Raw genomic sequence first — 7,037 nt, 5'->3', positions numbered from 1 at the left:
TTGAAGAAAAATGAAGAGGCAATTCTTTTTTTTAATGAGGTGCTGTGGATCAAACCCAGTGCTTCATGCATGCTAGGCAAGTGCTCTACAACTGAGTCACAACCCCAGCCCCCATTGGTAATTCTTGAAATGGAAGAATAAAACAAATTTAAAATTAAATGGAAAGCATTACCAATAGACTAGATCATTTGAAAGATTTTTAGGCAACAAAGGCAATATACATAATCTTAAAACTTAACTCGATCATGGATAAAACATATTAAAAAACCATGAACTGAATTTTCAAGACATATGGGATAATGTTACAAGGTGAAATCTAGGATTTACATGGGCTCTGAGGCACAAATTAAAGAAATGCACAATATTTTTAATAAAATAATAATGAAAAAATTCCTAAATTGTAAAAAAGAAAAGGAAAATCAAATATGGGAGTCATACAGGATTCCAAATATGCAAAATTACAACAAACCCATTCCAAGGGACATGTGTTAGTTAGGGTTCTCTAGAGGAACAGAATCAACAGGAAGTATAATTATAAAAGAGGATTTATTAGATTGGCTTACATGACCAGAAGCTGGATAGTCCACAATGGCTGTCTGTAGCAGGAGAGCTGGAAGAACCAGAAACTGCACAGTCCAAGACATAGAAACCCCAGAATAAGAAGGATCAACAGAGCTACACTAATTTAAGAACAAGGCATCTGGAAACTACGTGGAGAATCACTGTCAGAGTCTGCTTTGAAAGAGTGAAGAAGGGAGAGTCTGATATCCTAAGATGATCAAAGCATTGATCAAGAACCCCTTCAAGAATAGCTGAGCTTGCATCTGCATCTGCTTCCTTGTTCTTCCAGCTTTTATTCCATCCTATTGGATGGTACCATCCATGCTTAGGGAGGTTCTCCACATCAGTTCACTATTCCATATTCCAATCATTCCTAGACACACCCTCATTGTCACACCCAGAGGCCTCTTAATCATTGGCATTTCTTTATTTTTAATTTATTTTTATTGTAAACAAATGGGATACATCGTTTCTCTGTACATGAAGTAGAGGCATACCATTTGTGTAATCATACGTTTACACAGGGTAATAGTATTTGACTCATTCTGTTATTTTCCCCTTTCCCCCCACCCCTCCCACCCCTCCTTTCCCTCTATACAGTCCCTCTTTCCTCCACTCCTCTTTAGTAACTTTTTTTATTATTGTATACAAATGGGATACATGTTTTTTTCTCTATTTGTACATGGAGACTAGGCATACAGTTTGTGTAATCATACATTTACATAGGGCTATGATGTTTGATTCATTATTTTTCCCTTCCCGGCCACCCCTCCCACCCCTCTTTTCCCTGTATACAGTCCTTCTTTCCTTCATTCTTACTACACTCCTTATCCCTAACGCTAAATCTAACACTAACCCTAAGCTAAACCCTCCCACCCCCTATTATATGTCCTCATCCGCTTATCAGCGAGATCATTCGTCCTTTAGTTTTTTGAGATTGGCTTATCTCACTTAGCATGATATTCTCCAATTTCATCCATTTGCCTGCAAATGCCATAATTTTATCATTATTCATTGCGGAGTAATATTCCATTGTATATATATGCCACAGTTTCTTTATCCATTCATCAACTGAAGGGCATCTAGGTTGGTTCCACAATCTGTCCATGGTGAATTGAGCAGCAATGAAAATTGATGTGGCTTTATCTCTGTAGTATGCTGATTTTAAGTCCTTTTGGTATAGGCCAAAAAGTGGGATAGCTGGGTCAAATGGTGTTTCCAGTCCAAGCTTTCTGAGGAATCTCCATACTGCTTTCAGAAAGGCTGCCCTAATTTGCAAACCCACCAGCAAAGTATGAGTGTTCCTTTTTCACCACATCCTCACCAACACCTATTGTTGTTTGTGTTCTTGATAATCACCATTCTAATTGGGGTGAGATGAAATCTTAGGGTAGTTTTGATTTGCATTTCCCTTATTACTAGGGATGTTGAACATTTTTTCATATATCTGTTGATTGCTTTTACATCTTCTTCTGTGAAGTGTCTGCTCATTTTCTTAGACCATTTGTTGATTGGATTATTTGTATTCATGGTGTAGAGTTTTTTGAGTTCTTTATAGATTCTGGAAATTAGTGCTCTATCTGAAGTATGGTTGGCAAAGATATTCTCCCACTCTGTAGACTCTCTCTTCACATTGCTGATAGTTTCCTTTGCTGAGAGAAAGCTTTTTAGTTTGAATCTATCCCAGTTGTTGATTCTTGCTTTTATTTCTTGTGCTATGGGAGTCCTGTTAAGGAAGTCTGATCCTAAGCCAACAAGTTGAAGATTTGGACCTACTTTTTCTTCTATAAGATGCGGGTTCTCTGGTCTGATTCCAAGGTCCTTGATCCATTGTGAGTTGAGTTTTGTGTAGGGTGAGAGATAGGGGTTTAATTTCATTCTGTTGCATATGGTTTTCCAGTTTTCCCAGCACCATTTGTTGAAGAGGCTATCTTTTCTCCATTGCATATTTTTGGACCCTTTGTCTAGTATGAGAAAATTGTATTTATTTGGGTGTGTGTCCATGTCCTCTATTCTGTACCATTGATCTACCTGTCTATTTTGGTACCAAAACCATGCCGTTTTTGTTACTATTGCTTTGTAGTAGAGTTGAAGATCCGGTATTGCGATACCCCCTGCTTCGCTCTTGCTACTGAGGATTGCTTTAGCTATTCTAGGTTTTTTATTCTTCCAGATGAATTTCATAATTTCTTGCTCTATTTCTGTAAGGTACATCATTGGGATTTTAATTGGAATTGCATTGAATCTGTATAGCACTTTAAGTAGTATGGCCATTTTGACAATATTAATTCTGCCTATCCAGGAACATGGAGTTCTTTCCATCTTCTAAGGTTTTTTTAATTTCTTTCTTTCGTGTTCTGTAGTTCTCATTGTAGAGGTCTTTCACCTCTTTTGTGAGATTGATTACCAAGTATTTTTTTTTTATGCTATTGTGAATGGGGTAGTTTTCCTAATTTCTCCTCCTGAAGATTCATCACTTATATATAAAAATGCATTGGATTTATGAGCATTGATCTTGTAACCTGCTACTTTACTGAATTCACTTATGAGTTCTAAAAGTTTTCTGGTGGAATTTCCAGGTTCCTCTAAATATATAATCATATCATCACCAAACAGGGATAGTTTTAGTTCTTCTTTTCCAATTCATATCCCTTTAATTTCTTTGGTTTGTCTAATTGCTCTGGCTAGGGTCTCAAGGACGATGTTGAATAGAAGTGGTGAAAGAGGGCATCCCTGTCTTGTTCCAGTTTTTAGGGGGAATTCTTTCAGTTTTTTACCATTTAGAATGATATTGGCCATGGGCTTAGCATAGATCGCCCTTATATTGTTATGGAATGTTCCCACTACCCCAATTTTTTCTAGTGTTTTGAGCATGAAGGGATACTCTATTTTATCAAATGCTTTTTCTGCATCTATTGAAATAATCATGTGATTCTTAACTTTAAGTCTGTTGATATGGTGAATGACATTTATTGATTTCTGAATGTTGAACCAACCTTGCATCCCTGGGATAAAACCCACTTGATCATGGAGCACTATCTTTTCAATATATTTTTGTATGCAATTTGCTAAAATTTTGTTGAGAATTTTTGCGTCGATATTCATTAAGGATATTGGTCTGAAATTTTCTTTCCTCGATGTGTCTCTGTCTGGTTTAAGTATCAGGGTGATATTGGCTGTACAGAATGAATTCGGGAGGGTTCCCTCCTCTTCTATTTCATGGAATACTTTGAGGAGTATTGGAATGAGTTCCTCTTTAAAGGTTTTGTAGAACTCGGCTGAGAGCCCATCTGGTCCCAGACTTCTCTTTGTTGGTAAGCTTTTGATGACCTCTTCTATTTCATTGATTGAAATCCATTTATTTAAGTTGTGTATGTCCTCCTTGTTCAGTTTAGGTAATTCATATGTCTCTAGAAATTTGTTGATGTCTTTGAAGTTTTCTGTTTTGTTGGAGTATAGATTTTCAAAATAGCTTCTAATTATGTTTTGTATTTCACTTGTGTCTGTTGTGATGTTTCCTTGTTCATTCTGAATTTTAGTAATTTGAGTTTTCTCCCTCTTTCTCTTTGTTAGTGTGGCTAAGGGTTTACCAATTTTGTTTATTCTTTTAAAGTACCAACTTTTTATTTTGTTTTTTTTTCCAATTGTTTCTTTTGTTTCAGTTTCGTTAATTTCGGCTCTGATTTTAACTATTTCCCGTCTTATACTACTTTTGTTATTGGTCTGCTCTTCTTTTTCTATAGCTTTGAGCTGTAGTGTTAATTTTTTAATTTGTTGATTTCTACTTCTTTTGTTGAATGCGCCCCATGGAATAAATCTTCCTCTAAGTACTGCTTTCATAGTGTCCCAGAGATTTTGATATGATGTGTATGTTCTCGTTTACTTCTAGAATTTTTTTATTTCCCTCTTGATGTCTTCTGTTATTCATTCATCATATAATAGTGTATTATTTAATCTCCAGGTTTTGGAGAAGTTTCTGTTTTTTATTCTGTCATTTATTTCTAATTTCAATACCATTATGATCTGTTACAGTACAAGGTAGTATCTCTATCTTCTTCTTTTGCTAACAGTAGCTTTGTGGCATAAAATATGGTCTATTTTAGAGAAGGATCCATGTGCTGCTGAGAAGAAGGTGTATTCGTTCTTTGTTGGATGGTGTATTCTATATATGTTGGTTAAGTCTAAACTGTTGATTGTTTTATTGAGATCTATGGTTTCTTTATTCAATTTTTGTTTGGAAGATCTATGCAGTGGTGAGAGAATTGTGTTAAAATCGCCTAGTATAATTGTGTTGTGGTCTATTTAATTTCTGGAATTGAGAAGGATTTGTTTGACGTACGTGGATGAGCCAATGTTCGGGGCATAGATATTTATGATTGTTATGTCTTGCTGATTTATGCTTCCCTTAAACAGTATGTAATATCCTTCTTTATCCCTTCTGACTAGTTTTGGCTTGACGTCCACATTATCTGAATTGAGGATGGATACTCCAGTTTTTTTTGCTGTGTCCGTGTGCATGGTATGTTTTTCCCCATCCTTTCACCTTTAGTCTATGGGTATCTCTTTCTATGAGATGAGTCTCTTGCAGGCAGCATATTGTTGGATTTTTCTTTTTAATCCAATCCTCCAGTCTATGTCTTTTGATTGATGAGTTCAGGCCATTAACATTCAGGTTTATTATTGTGATATGATTTGTATTTCCAGTCATTTGACTCATATTTGTTTTTTTTTGACTTGATTTGGTTTCTCCTTTATTTGGCTATTCCTTTAGGCTAGCGCCTCCTGTTGCTGATTTGCATCGTTGTTTTTCATCTCTTCCTCATGGAATATTTTGCTGAGAATGTTCTGTAATGCTGGCTTTCGTTTTTTAAACTCTTTCAGCTTTTGTTTATCATGGAAGGTTCTTATTTCACAGTCAAATTTGAAGGTAAGTTTTGCTGGGTATAAGATTCTTGGTTGGCATCGTTTTCTCTCAGGGCTTGGTAAATGTTGTTCCAGGTCCTTCTAGCTTTTAGGGTCTGGATTGAAAAATCTGCTGATATTCTTATTGGTTTCCCTCTGAATGTAATTTGATTCTTTTCTCTCGTGGCCTTTAAAATTCTGTCTTTATTTTGTATGTTAGGTATTTTCATTCTAATGTGCCTTGGTGTGGGTCTGTTGTAATTTTGTGTATTTGGAGTCCTATAAGCCTCTTGTACTTGGTTTTCCATTTAATTCGTCAGATTTGGGAAATTTTCTGATATTATTTCATTGAATAGATTGTTCATTCCTTTTGTTTGTTTCTCTAAACCTTCCTCAATCCCAATAATTCTTAAATTTGGCCTTTTCATGATATTCCATAATTCTTGTAGATTCTGTTCATGATTTCTTACCATCTTCTCTGTTTGGCCAACTTTGTTTTCAAGATTAAATATTTTATCTTCAGTGTCTGAGGTTCTGTCTTCCAGGTGTTCTATCCTATTGGTTATGCTTTCTATGGAGCTTTTAACTTGGTTTATTGTTTCCTTCATTTCAAGGATTTCAATTTTTTTTTTTTCAGAATCTCTAACTCTTTATTGAAATGATCTCTTGCTTCCCATATTTGGTCTTTTAATTGTTGATTGGTGCAATCATTTAATGCCTGCATTTGCTCTTTCATCTCCTCATTTGCTTCCCTGATTGTTTTAATTATGTACCTTCTGAACTCCCTTTCTGACATTTCTTCTGTTGTGCTGTCATTGGATTTTATTGATGTAGTATGTAGGTTTGTTTGGGACATTTTCTTCCCTTGTTTTCTCATATTGGTCAGCTCTCAGTGGGACCCTGAGATATTGCAGATTTCCTCTATTGGCTTATAGTGTCCTGGTAGATTTCCAGTGTATCACCTCCCAGCCTTCAGTAGCCTGAAGTCTTGGAGGAACTTGATAATGCAGTGCTTCTGAAGAAAGCTGCCCCTATCCCCCTACTCGTTCCAGGGCTTGGAGCTGGCTCTGTGCAGAAAGTCTCTCACTGGGGGCCTGCACCGTGCAGCTGGCCATGTGGGAGAAACCCACCACTGGAGTGTGGAAGGCTACCTGGGGAAGGCTCTAGCTGCCCTGCCCTGCTCTGATAAGGCACCCCTATCTGTGCCTGCTGCCCAGGCCAAGTTTCACCAGTGGGGGAGACTCACCCCATTACTCTATTTTTGTCCAAGTCTCTCAATGTCTCCCCTTCTTGAGTCCTTGGTTCTGGAGTGACTGGAGATGCAGTCACCCTCTGGTCCCCCATCTTGGATCACCCTGTGGAAAGAGCCTGCTCCTGGAGTGGGCAGAGCCATCTTGAGAAGTCTCTGGCTGCTCTGCCCTGATCACAGAGGCTGCTTGTGGATCGAAGCTCTTCATTTGCTCGGGAACTTGTGGCTGGCTCTATGTATAAAGTCTCTCACTGGGCAGTCTACTCCGAGAAGCTAGCCTTGAAAGGCAACTCCCATTACAGGGGGCTGGGCTGCTTGGGGAAGT

This window comes from Sciurus carolinensis, unplaced genomic scaffold (genome assembly GCF_902686445.1).
Source record: "Sciurus carolinensis unplaced genomic scaffold, mSciCar1.2, whole genome shotgun sequence".
In the NCBI taxonomy this organism is placed as follows: Eukaryota; Metazoa; Chordata; class Mammalia; order Rodentia; family Sciuridae; genus Sciurus; species Sciurus carolinensis.
The sequence above is the reverse complement of the archived record's forward strand: the minus strand, read 5'-3'. Positions refer to the sequence as shown.